Source organism: Dicentrarchus labrax, unplaced genomic scaffold, assembly GCF_905237075.1.
Source record: "Dicentrarchus labrax unplaced genomic scaffold, dlabrax2021, whole genome shotgun sequence".
Classification (NCBI taxonomy): Eukaryota; Metazoa; Chordata; class Actinopteri; family Moronidae; genus Dicentrarchus; species Dicentrarchus labrax.
The window spans coordinates 22,918,768-22,932,967 of NW_026136722.1; the positions used below are offsets into that span (position 1 = coordinate 22,918,768).

Sequence of the window (14,200 nt, forward strand, 5' to 3'; positions counted from 1 at the left end):
GTATTTAAAGAAGATGCTTTCCTGTTTTTGAATTTGCCGTGTTTTAAAAAAGAAAGAAGGTACACAGTGGGCCTTAATTTTGAAATGCCCCTTATTATATCTCAGTTTAATTTAAATTGCGTCATCCAAACTACAACTGGCGCTGCACTCTCCCTTCAGGCCTTTCTTCTCATGCTGCAGCAAGTTCCTATTTGCCTTGGTGTGGTCTAATTATCGGACACTTCCCGATCTTTTTAAAGAACTTTCTTTGTCAGTCTGCAGCAGTCAGAAGTCACCTCTGCTTTCAGGTCCCCGTCTCTTTGCGCATGACTTATTGCTTTGTCCTCCCAGCCTGCAGCAGAGCAAGCCCCCTTTATCAGCTCTATACGCTGCTCCAGGAGGATCTATTATGTTTTTCTTACGGCACCATGCACCCTTATCCCTTTTTCTTATCAGAGAGATTGTTTACAATGAAAACATGAAGGAATATATAGAGGAGGGAAAGCATGAGCTAGTTTGTTTTTTGTGAAGATCTGATTAAATTAATGTAATCAATATCAGGACTTTAGAGCATTAACTTTACACATATTTGGTGAGGTGGCCCTCTCTCTCTCTCTCTCTCTCTCTCTCTCTCTCTCTCTCTCTCTCAGACACACACACATACACATACACACACCTCTGTTTCTTCCCAAGGCCTGCAGAATGAGTTGGAACAGCTGTTCAGAGGATTAAAAATCTGATGGAAGCGCAGTCTGAATAAACAGAAAATGTAGGATTTTCAGAATTAAAGGCGCACGGACATGCAAACATACACCTAAAAAAAACAACCTTTGGTGCCATGTCTTCATGCCAATTAGGCCAGTGAGTGGTTATCACCGGATTAACCGCCATGCCAGTTTCCAGGCGGCTGTGTCTCACCTTTATCCTTTTGAGAAAAAAACACCTTTTCAAGCCAATGGTTTCATTTTAAAAGCGAGCACCAAAGTCACATTGAGTTAAGAATGTGCCTGTATTACATTTCTCAGATAGGTATATTGAATTATAGTATCACTGTGGGTTTTGGTTCAGTTGCACACAAGTTGAATTGTTTTAATTCTATATGTATAGCTCCAGTGATGCCAAAAAGCAAAGAGGAGTTTGTTTGGATATTTGTGGGCAGCCAGTAGAGCACTCTGCTTCTGGCCGGCACACAGAAGAATGAACTCATAGTGCATTTGATTGACAGGTAGGGCTGATCTATTGTGCTCGCTTGTAACTGAGTTGTGCGTGCACACGTGTGAGAGGGGAAGACAGGCGGGGAGTGTATATACAGGGGTGAAATCGGAGTCCCCGATTGGCCGTGCTGCTGTTGTGCGCAGATCTTTTCCTCTCATCACGGGGACATCGGGAGGTCATAATGCCAGACGCTTGCCTGGGACACCGTGTTCCTTTTACTTATTCATTCATACAACACAAGCCGGTTAGAGGCCGATCCACTGTGAAGGCCCACATTATTAAAAGGCACAAAATGTTTTGCACATCGTACTCTAGTTTGGCTCATAGTTAAGGTGGCATTTTTTGTGTTTGTGCCACCAAACCAGCCAGGAGGTAGCCCTGTTAAGACATCCTGCAGCTTCAAAACTGGTAGCACGTTGCGGATGCTGTGCATTCTGTATTTCTGAGTATATAACCGAGGGGTATGAAGGTTCCTGTGATTAATGCTGTTGTCAGTGATATACATTTTCTGCGTTTATTGTCTGGAGGGGGGCACCGTGCGTCAGCAGGGGCGAATTCACAGCAATTTTCGCAAAAGAAACTCTCTTTGGTGGCGAGGACAAAGACGAGATGAGCTGGGCGCATTTTGGCAGCGAGCGATATAGATTTGAATTAAGTGGCATGTAGTTTTTATCTGGAGCTGCACGCAGAGAGAGGCAGAACCAACTGCTTCTCATTCAATATCAGCACAGCTGTCCCAGCATCCGTGGAGAATGGATTCCTACTGCTGCTGCCATGGGAGGCTCCAGCCAAGAAGAATGGGAGGATATCCAGTGTGTGTGCTTGTGTTTTAAAAGGAAGACGAGGAGAGAGGAGAGAGTAATATGCTGGTGTGTCTGTCTGTCTGTGTGTGTGTGTGATTTTGCATGTGTGTGTCATGTTGTCTCCACCCGCCTCACTTTTCCTTCGCTCATGTCACCCCTGGCATGGATTAGTCTTTGGCAAAACCCTGGCAGCGCCCGTGGCCCCAGCGCGGTTCTGTGGTCGCCGATATGTTGTGCCGTTGCCATGGCTACTGAACACACACACACGGGTGCTAAATTACATAATTGAGCTAGAATATACAGAGGAACACAAAATACTTAGTGTACAATATGAGAGTAGAGAAAGGGAAAAGGGCAGGGGGTGGGGGGCTGGGGGGTAAGAGTGTAGTGTGAGTGAAGGGGGTGGGGGGGCTCTCGATTTAGAAACCACCAAGACAAAGTGTGCCTTTACCAGAACGAAGCATGAGCAGAAAACAGAAATACATTGGCGAATATTTGAGAGCTTTGTCATAGCTGAGCTTCAGACATCAGCACAGCGTGTTCTTTCCTCTGATTTTGAGTCATAAATCTAAATAACAGTGCCGCCATTATGTGGGTATTTGGAACGTTGTGACAACCAATCTGACAGGGCAATTGAGGATAAGGTGTTTATGGTGACACACGAGTGGTGTTTGTGTGTGTTGAAGAATGAAGCAGAGGGAGAGAAATCTACTGTGTTTATATATGAGAGAGGGTGTGGCACCTTAGGTTTATACAGATACACCAGGAGGCATACGCACATATTTCTTCCCTTTTTTTCTTGTCCTCTTCCTCCTCCTCCTCCTCCTCCTCCTCCTGGGCTTCAGTTTGTTTTGAATAGATCTTGCAGTATGTCAAATATCAGGCACCATTTTTGTCACACTTGGCTTACATTGGGCTTCAGTGGCAAAGCCTTTGAACTGCATTATTAGTTATTAGTAATACTGTATTATTTCGGACTGATGAGTCTGTTGTAATCATTTAAAGGACCCCCTGGAAAATTGCTGACGTGGTTTTATCCACAAAAAGTTCAATTACCTACTCCTCCTTCCTCGAGTTGCACATTGGACCGTGATTGGCTCCTGAGTTCGCTGTGATGTCACAAAATCCTGCTTGTACATATAACCATAACTTTTAGCTAACAATTTCAACAGTTTATTCATTACCTTTAGCTAAGTATTTCAACTATTTAACCATTACCTTTACCTTTGACAGTTGTTAATACTTTTAGCAATCTATTTAGACAATTTAAAGGTCCAGTGTGTAACATTGAGGAGGATCTATTGTCAGAAATGGAATATAATATTCATAGGTATGTTTTCATTAGGGTATAATCACCCAAAAAATAATGATCATTTTGTTTTCATGACCTTAGAATGAGCCATTTCAATCTACAGCAGGTCCTCTTCTATGGGGTCTGCCATGTTGAACCACCATGTTTCTACAGTAGCCCAGAACGGACAAACCAAACATTGGCTCTATATAAGGCATTTTCAGGTTAATGCAGTGACTGTAGTTTCTCCTACAGGCTTGCCAGGCAGCAGTATTTAGTTGGTGGCAATGTGCAACTAAATTCTACACACCTCCTTTAAGCTGTGGTTCAAGGTGAGCACAGAGAAGCAGCAGGTGAACATCAGACATCCAGAAGTGACAATAAGTTAAACATATCTTTGACAACTACACCACAAACGTGGATCAGGAGAAGAAGCTCTGCTGTGTCAATCTGATAATTTATGATTGCAACATTAACATGAGAATCAATTATTTATTTGCACCAGAGCTATAGTGTGAGGCTGGTAGCAGCAAACTGTCATTGCTATAAAGGATTTCGGTCATAAAGTCACATTGCGAATTGTAAAGTGAGTAATTGTTGTACATTTCGCAGTGTTTAGTTAATTTTGTTCCGCGTCTAGTGCTACAGACGACCGACTGAGAAATGAGTCTGAGTGTGCTTTGTTCTTGCATTGAATAAATTTGAACTAATGCCAGTATCAACACACGGCGCGAACGTTGACAATAATTCATTCTCTGTTCTTCCATTTTAATCAACAAGTAACGTTTTCCGTAAAGACAAGCTGTATGATATTTACTTTTCCAAGATCTTTTGTAACATAAGGGCTGGAACAAAACAAGGCACGTGCAAAGCCATTGTATCAGTCTGTCACAGGTCAACAGGAATAGATGGAGAGTTATTGTTGCGGATCATTGACAGCCCACTCAAGGTCACTTCGGTGTGGGCAATCTGGTGCATGTTGTTTGGCCTGTCCTGCCTGCCTGTCTGACCTACATCTCACTGCACCGGCTAAATATATACAGTAGACCCCTCATTGCAAAGCTTCCAGATTAATCTGGATGAAATCTGAGCACCGTTTCACTCTCTCTGCATGTGTTTGACTGCAGCCCTCTCTTCACAAGCTTCCCCAGGCTGACTTTCCATCTCAGTCACTCACTCACACAGGCACTCACTAGCCAGAAAAATAAATAAATAAATGGCAGATGCAGGCATTCACACAAACATGGCATACATATTACCATCTTGTGAATAAGACAGGAGCTGTAGCCACAATAGGTCTGCCCATTCAGAAACCAACCCTCTCTACATGTGGAGTATACTGTGTGTCTGTCTGTTTGAATTCAAGCCTAACTTTGGATACAAGCTATATTTTTGTGAGTGCCTCATGCATAACGCACCTGCACATACTTAATCACACGAGGCACAGGTGTGCATTCTTTCAAAAGAAAAAAATCACACTCAGTACGACTGCGTTACAGTAGTAGACACTGTGTGTGTCATATAGGACTCTGGTTCCCAACCTTTTTTGTCTAATGTAACCCCTTCAAACGTGTTTATTTGTACTGATTTTAAGTTGGATGACTTTTTATAAAAGTAAATATGTTTAGAATATTTATGTTCATACAATTGAACTGTCATTGTTTAGGTCAGTTTGGGCAAGTTTGCACTACCACTTGGAATAGCAGAAACTGAATGTTTCAACCATTTAACCATTACGTTTAACTATTATATTTGAACTTTATATCTGTTACTTTTAGCTATCTCTTTAAACTGTTGATGCATTACTTTTTAATGTACTATTTCAACCATTTAATATTACTTTTAGCTAAATATTTCAACAGTTTTTTTGCTTTTAGCTAACTGTTTCAGCCATCTAACCATTACATTTAGCTATGTCAACTGTTGATAATGTTTTTTATTTTTTTCTGTTGATACGTTTTTCAAACATTTCATGGCCACTGTAGTTTCTCCCTTGCGCTCAGAAGGGCAGGGTAAAGAGAGTGAGTTGCAATTTTTTGTTAATCTAGTCCAATCTTTTATACATACCCAAGTACCCCCTGGGGCATGAGTACCCCGGCTCGGAATCACTGATATAGGAAACCAGCAAAACACACATACAGCAATCTATGGCCCCCCCGTGTGCCCTCCATCCATCCGTCTATCCATCCATCCATCCATCCAAACCTCCACCAATCCATTTATTACCAGGCAAAACAAACATCTGTCCACACCTGGTGAAGCCTGTAGAGGCAATTACAATCATGGAAATAAGGACAAAGCTTCATTAGGCTGCAGTTAATTGGGAAGTGACGGTGTTGTCGGGGATTTTTCATTTGTCAAGGGATGACATCACGCAGTGACGGCACTCGATGATGTTATAGCATTCATTATCTTTTCACCGCTTCTTTGGCTTTCCTCTAAGTAGAGGGAGGATAAAGAGGCATTGATTGGCTCGTTGATTGTACCTCAAATTTCCTGAGGCTTTCTTTCATCATCACGCTACATTACCTCATGCTGTAGCAGAGGCAAAACTGTTCCAAGTAGGGCCCTGGATATCCAGCACAGGAGATGAAAACAGTGACCATGCAGGAGTGTTATCCACATTGGCTATTTAGCAGATAAGATTATGTTTATAATCATGATTTAAACTGAGCATCAACATTTGAGATCTGTCTTTATTCCCATTTGCTGGGAACATGGCTTAAAGCTTGTGATTGGGCTTAATAGGCATTTATGGGGTTAATGTTGGAGGGAAAATCTTTTCCTGTCTTGGGGGTGGGTGGAGGAACGTTGACGCTTGGAGGCTTATGAACCCGCAAGTCAAACAGTAATGAAAACAGTTGTGACCTGATTTCAAGAGCTGGGGAAAAAGACAGAGTAGAGGGGAAAGGAGGATTTAAAGTTATAGACAAAGAAACAATATCTTAGGACGCTGCCTGCTTCACTCTCTTCCTTTTTTCTATTCCTTGTCTTTACTCGCTTGCTTTCTGACTTACTAGTGTTCCCTTTCATTTCTTCATACCTTTCCTCTCCGTTTCTGCCTGTTTATCTAATTCGGCCACCCCGTCCGGCAAGGAATAGCTGTCACCCTACGGAACAAAGCGCTAGATCTTGCTCTTTGGAACAGGAAGTTGGCGTGGAGCCAAGGGTGGAAAATCTATACTCGGTTGCATAATATAACATATCTTTACCTCAGATGAACTCTGAGGAGGCCTGGCAGCTGTGAGCAAATAGAGCTGGAGGGCGGGTAGTTTGTGTGTTATTAACTGACTCTGTTTGTGTGGAAGTGTCTGTGTATGCGTTGGGTATGAGTGCGTGCTCTATGCTTTTTGTGACTTGTGTTTGCTGGCTGGTGCTGCAGCAGGCCCGGGGCTGTTTGAGACCCCGCCACCCCCACCCCTACACTGAGTACAGTAGAGTCAAATAGAGCCTTGTTGAAATAAAAAGCAAGGATCAGGGTAGAGTAGAGTAGAGTAGATGAGGCCGAGGCCAAGCAGGGTTAGACTCAAACACAACTCTGTGGCTTCTCCTTTTGGCCCAGCCAGCCAGTAACTACTACCCCAACTACAGCTGCACCGTACTCTGCGAGGGAATTCAAATATAAACTTTCTGCTCTGTTTAGGCTCAGAGAAATAGCTGCAGGATTAGTGTGCGTTACAGGGAAAGTTGTATATTGGACTGGAAAATTCAGTGCAGGATGAGGATTTCATGTCACTGCTAAAATATAAAACGCAGATGGGCCAGATTTAGCTTTACCCTGCAAGTTCATGGAGTGAGACAATCTCTGCTCCTCAGACACTCTTTGTGAAAGTTACTGTCCTGTTATTAAGACATCTAGGAGCCCTTGTTGTGATGTGATTGCATGCAACCATGAGGAGAAACCGCTGCTGCTCTTTCCTCTGTTGAAGCGGGACGTGGAGGGACCTCGGCTGTCTGACGTGTCGAGCCGCTGTCAGTCTCCTCGTGAGAAAAATCTCATGAAACTCAAACTGGGGCTCATTATGGTCATCATCTGGAATAAAGCGCAATCATGTCCGCCACCTGTGGCAGGCTGCGGATGAGAAAAGACTCTTGTAGGCCTCACGGACCTGTTAGAGTATCAATTCACACACATTTATTCTATCCGCTGTGTTATTTTTTTTTCACACCCCCGCCTTGTTTTTTCTCTCCATCTGCACACCTGAATAGAAGTATTTCCAAACTAGAGTTAGGACTCATATGGGGACCACAAATTGACTCTATATTGCAGCCAGCCTGTGATTTATGATGAAGGTGAATAGGGATGGTGTGGGCGGGTATGCAGAGGTGCATATTATGCTTTTTCTTTTTTTTTTAATACTTGGAGGAGCTGAAGGCCTTGAGAATGGCGTAGAGCTGAGAAACAACAGCAGAATAATTTTTCTCTTTCGGCTCAGAAAGACAGAAAGATTATGGAAAGAAAAAGAAAGGGACGGGAAAGAAGAGAGGGAAATGTACGGGAATGAAAGAGGCCATAGTGTGTGTATTGTAAATACAGTAGACTGGGGAGCACTCTGTGTCCTTTTATTTTTTCTAGCAGCTTGATTTGTTTGATTTACTCTCTATCAATCAGCAGAGGATGTATTTAAATGAACTTGAAGTATATTTGAGAAAGCCTCTTTATAGCTGTGGCTGTTTGTATTCTCCTTTTACTTTCCTTGGAAGCAGACCGTGATTAAAACAGACGATATAGGCGTATTGTATTTCCTAGGGGATTGGAAGGAATGCAAATGCATCATAACCATATTATACTAGTTAGGAGCGGTGTGTGTTGCCAAGCCTCTGGATACAGGAGAGAGTAGACGCAGTTACACTAAAGGGAGCCGAGTCCCACAAAGAGCCAGAATCCCACAACTGCAACAACAGAAGAGGATATCTGACACTACTGGACTACATTTGACATTTCATAGGATACACACAGTATCCTGCATAAAATGCTGGGTTTTTCTCTCTGTGCAAAACTTAATAGAGGAAACTCCAAAAAAAGTTTTTCTGTCTCTGTGCGTGGATGTGTGTCCGAGCGCCGCAGAATCCGTTTGGCATTTTTGTTGTGAGGGAAGCATGTTGCTGGTGGGACTTTGGCCTGCACAATCCCTCCTCTGTTAAAACAATGCGGCAGTTGTCCTCCCTAACCTAATTACTCCCTCCCGGGGGAGAAAGGCAACAGCACCAAATCCCATAGTTAGGAGCTCTGATCTGGGTTCTGCTGTAAGAAAAGGCCTCATTCATTCCCCCCCCCTCCTTCCACCACACATGCACTGACACACACCCACACGCACACACGCACTTTCTATTTTTCACTGTGATTGGGTTCGGTCTGATAGACGCTAATTATGCTCTAATATATCCTGATATTTCTCTTTATATCTGTTTTTCTTGTCGTCGTAGCGTTTTATTATTGCCATAAATTTATTGATGCCGAGGACATGATTGCATCTAAAGGTGGGTAATGTCATTTTGGCATGAGTTTAGTGTTATAAACAGTCTACTGATATATATTTATACTTAAAAATCCACCCAGTTTGGGTCAATATGCCTATAGCACCCATGCAATACTTTACCCAGTGCCGAGATTCTGACCGAGTGTTACACACAACAAGCTCAAGATTTTTCTTAAAACTGTCACAAAGCGATGTTCATATAACATTCAAAATTATATAAAGGATAAACATTATTTATTATTAACAACCAGTGAAAAATAATGACATGTACGTTTAAAAAGAGTGAGAGTAGATAGTAGACATAACACAACAGTAAGATAAAAAACCCTTAACAGCCTAGTGTCTCTGGTGCTTTCTACTGATGGGTACAGGTACCCCAGTGTTGATATACTGACCCCAGTAGAGTTAATTTTTACCCATTGTTTGTGGTTTTTGTTTTATTACTGTTCGGTTACTTAACAAAAAAAACAACATACTCAAATTGTACCTTAAAATGTATTGTTAGTTGTACAGAAATTATGTTCACATTCAAAGTAGAGTACTAAATTTGACCCAAATTTTTCTTGTGAGTACAATACTTCCTTTCCTCCTACCCATGGTTACTGGGTACAACTAACATTACATTTTAAGGTACAATTTGAGCTTGTTGTGTCTTAAATTTCTCAATAATCAATAAAGGAACATCTTAACATTTGGTCAAAATAATTTGTTTTGGGTAAGTAACCGAACAGTAGTGTAAATAGAAACAAAAACCACACACAATGGGTAAAGATGGACCCTACTGGGGTCAGTATATCAACACTGGGGTACCTGTACCCATCAATAGAAAAGCAGACTGTTCAGTGTTAGGGTTTTTTATCTTACTGTTGGGTTATATCTACTATCTATTCTCACTCTTTTTAAACTTACAGTTACAGTTTTGCCATATCAACATTGCTTTCTACAAACAACAACAAATCTTTGACAGTTCTAAGGTAAATTTATATATAACACAATAATGAGTTAACTTAACTACCCAGTGATTTTTCAGAGTGTACAAGCTAGTACCAAGATACAACTTGGGCTCTGCGCTTCATCTTATTATCTAATTATGTGTAAAAATAGATACAGTTGAAGCAAACTGTTTTATTTCTGTTGATTGTGCATTCATCAGTGAAATCAGAGTCATTTGTAGGAAGTGACTTAAAAAACTAACCACAGACAACTGTGTGTATACCTTTATAGCTGCAAGCCTATCCTTTTGTTTTGCCTTTCTCACTCTCCCTAACTTCCCATCTCTCATCACCACCCGGCCCGCTGTCACTTACTGGCACCACATAGGGTTATGAAAACTTTATTACTGTAACTTCAGACAAGGAAGTCCGCATAGGAAGAGGGAAAAGAGGTGTGTGTGTGTGTGTGTGTGTGTGTGTGTGTGTGTGTGTGTGTGTGTGTGTGTAGTGGCATTCACCGAAAAGAGCACAGGGTGTTAAAGTCTTAATTCTCCCTTAACCAACCTGTTTGGGTTTGTTTATTTGTCTATCCACTCTCAGGAAGATTAGAGCAGCCATTGTGTGGAGGCTTGGGAAATAAAGCTCGAAGTTTATATTTGGAGATTGTTGCGGTGCTACGCTGTTGGTCTAGACTGTTAGGGTTTAGACGTCTTTGTTTGTTTATCTGGAAAAAGAAAATTCCATTTGTTGCCACTGAGATCAAGATGCGAGGGAGATCTGTTCACGCAAAGTGAAAAAATATATTCCTAAGCAGCGTTTATTTGAATTTTCTATATGACTTTTCAGATGGTTGGACTGACTGTTGTTCCACACTTGGAAGTGGAAGTGCAACACACCACATGTTCTGGTGTACTCGGGGCATATAAGGAGACAGTAGTGTTTATGTATGTGTGTGTGTGTGTGTGTCTGGTCGCGCAGTGTTTTTCTTAGGCCGAGCTCCTTTCCTGTGGTGTGTGTGGGCTCGAATCTGTCCAGCTTGTGTGGACCGCGTGCCCTGTTTGTGCGACTCGACACTCGCCCTACGGCAGAAGCGGAAGCTGTGCTTTAACAGCATTAGCGGGGCTCTTCCTTCAGCCTGCGGCCCACTTTGTTAACCCTGTCACTGTCCTCACGCTCCCTTTTTGTACCCGTTCATTGGCCTCCATATTCTTTGTTCACAGTTTATGGATGTTCATTTTCTGTATGTTTTTAAGCTCTCAAATTCTCCTTCTTTGTTAACTCTTTAGGTCTTCTCAGACTCCTGTTCTGATCTCTATTTACTGCTGATTTATTAACCTCTCCTGTTTATTAAGCCCCTGTGCCAACTTGTGAAACCTGCCTGACAGTGACAGCCATGATTGATTTTCTCTTCAGTCACATTATTAACCCCTTCCTTCTCATTAGTAGTACATGAGACAGATAATTAGTGAAAATATCAGGTTCCTCTGGCTCCTCCTAGAGCTCCTAATGGTGTTTGTGAGAATCCACTGGGCCTGAATGAAAGCAACCAATCAGAGTAGAGAAAGAAGAGTTGATTGTTGGGTTTCATTCCCAGCATCTGTATTTGATGGTCTGGAAATGAGACTCAACAATCAACTGTCTTTCTTGGCTCTGATTGGTTATTTTCGTTTAGCCCTGGTTGATTTTTATAAATATTAACTACTGCAGCTTTAAGCTAGCAGGAAGTTTATTAACCCCTCATTATGCTTTAGATTAGGCTAAAAATGGCTTCCTTGTGTTCTTTATTTGAATTTGGACCCCACTTTGTGCTTTTGTCTGCAGAAACCTCACATCACAGGGACCCCTTTGCTTTGCTATGGTGCAGCCATCACTTAAACAAAATTCTGAGGATGTTTTAAAGACTATAGATAGATAGATAGATAGATAGATAGATAGATAGATAGATAGACTTTATTAATCCCCGAAGGGAAATTGGGTCGTCATAGCAGCCAGGAAATGCAAACAAAATAAAAATCCAATAAAAAAAACAAAATAAAAATGCAGGAAATTCCCTCTATTCTTTTATTCTTACGTCCCTGCTCTCCCTCCCCCCTCCGTTCTTTGTCTTTATTCTATTCTTTTGCCAGGAGATGTCCTTCTTTATCAGGGCTCGTACAGACACATACAACCACACCTCTGTCAAATATTTTCGCCCCTGGTTGGTGCTCTTTTTTGCCCCACGGAGGGCACCGAACAGTACGAGCCTACAGGCTGCTCGCCAAGCTTCTCGCTTCATTCAAGAATCCATACAGGCAGGACCTCCAATCATCGGGGTTTAATTAATAACTTATGGTTAAGCTCAGTTACTTGGCTAATTTAAATGTAAACGTATAAAGATAAAAAAAATATATAGACAGGAGGAACATAAGGGGGTGGGGGGTGCACAGACGTGGAGGGTGAGACAGTGGGGGTTGTGAGTTAGGGATTGCGGCAAAGCATTTGCATAAAGGGCAGGGCAGCATGCCCAATGGTGGAAAAGGTTGGCATCACGCCTTTCAGACTGGCAGAGAGGGAAGACTGGAGAGAGAGACAGAAAGAGAGAGGGGGGTATAGTCAATAGTGCATCCCTTGTTCAGAAAGAGGAGGTCCCTAGCTGTTGGCAGGAGAGCAGGCTAAATCTCTAGTTTGATTGTGTGCTAGATTGCCCCTTTATTTGTCTGATTGCAAAGCGTTCAACACTGCATTAGCAGTGGGCTTTACTTTCCTGGAGCCTTTATGCAGGAGGGAGTTTTTCTGTCTTGGCCTGGTCTATGATTGTCGCCGCACATATGTCTCAGAGTTTATCCTGTGCGCAATCAGCACATCAGGCGAGTTTTGGGGGTAAAGTTTCTGACCTGTGTGTTTTATCGAGTCTGCATCCACCCTTTAGCCCCAAGCATCCAGCTATAATGCCGGCATTGATTTAGCCATGACAATTTACAGTTTGCTCAGGCAAACACAGGCCTGAAGACAACTGCAACTGTCTATGCGTGTGGCTCTAAGCCTCTGTTTCTCAGAGCCACAACACTGCTGTTACCCTCGTGCCGGCTGTGGTTGTGGCGATGTCATGGTAGTAAGGAGTCAAAGGGAAGATTATTTAGCGTGGGCCTGCTATTTCTGGCCCTGCGTTCATAAGCACTGCATATATAGTCTCTCCACATCGCTGGCCACCCGTGGTCGTTATGACCACTAAGAGTGTGATGTCTGCAAACTCACTGTGACCACAAACCTTGATAACTCTTTTAATTTAGGGCCCTGTTACTGTTAGCTTTCTCTCACACTGAACAGTTTTTAATTATAACTTGGACCCTAATTTTGTAGTCCAACAATCAGAAGGTATCCATCCCTGATGTGCAGCCAGACATTGTTTTCAAATATGTCGGGCGGATTTTTTTTGTACAAGCGATGTACAAGACATGTAGAGTATTTCCATTTGATGGAAGTCTGCAGCCATAAAAACATGGCATTTTGTGGTAGAAAAAGTAGTCAGATCCTTTACTCCTAAGTACCAATACAATATTTTAATAATATCCATTACAAGTAAAATCCCTGCATTCAAAATGGTAATGAATTAAAACTGCAGTAGGTCAATTTTAGAAACAGAACTTTGTCATATATTCTGAAACTCCCACTGTATCCTGACAGAAATGCACAAGAAAGATAATCTGTGAAAAAAACAGGTTGCTCTGCTCCTCTTAGTGCTCGTAATGGCATTTGCAAGAATCTACCTGGCCCAAACAAAAACAACCAATCAGAGCCAAGAATGAAAGTTGACACAGATGATACAGATGCTTAGGGACCCTGGAAATGAGACTCAACGATCAACTATCCAAAAGCGTCTATATATCTTTCTTGGCTCTGATTAGTTGTTTTCTTTCAGTAAATATGACATAAAGTTATTTTTCTATAAAAGTTACCTACTGCAGCTTTAAAGATAAGAAAGTATTTATCAGCAAAAGTACTCATTCTGAAGAACATTCCCTATGACAATGATACATTATTCTGTATGACATTAATTAGATTGTTAATCCTGAGGGGTTGTGAGATGAACAATGTGGTTGGAAAGAAGAAAAAAAATGGATAAACAAATTGGTATACATATTTTTGGACATTTATCTGATCTTTGTTCTTTTGTGAAATAGTTTGACCTTGTTTGGAGTCTAGCAGTCATTTAAATGAACCAGCTGAGATTTCAGAGGAGAAATCTCTATTGTGGAGCTGCTAAAAACTCATAGACCTCTGGAAGATGTTAAAAAGCACCAACTAGACTTTTTGTAAGGGCCCCCTTCTAATCTTAAATGCTTTGTATTTATTACCTTCAAAATAACTAGTAATAGAGCTGTCAAATAAATGTAGTAGAGTAAAAAGTATAATATATATTGATCTGAAATGTAGTGCAACTGTGGTTGGGTTAGATTATTTAACTCACAGTAACAGTCATATAGCTTTAATGAAAAGCTGGACAAGGATAATACAGAATAT

General features: G+C 41.7%; 1 protein-coding gene across 6 annotated transcripts in view; it reads left to right on the forward strand.

Annotated features, from left to right (window-relative positions):
- The window catches only part of nfixb (nuclear factor I/Xb), a 148,879-nt gene that overhangs the window by 19,529 nt on the left and 115,150 nt on the right, over positions 1-14,200 (forward strand). The window lies entirely within an intron of this gene.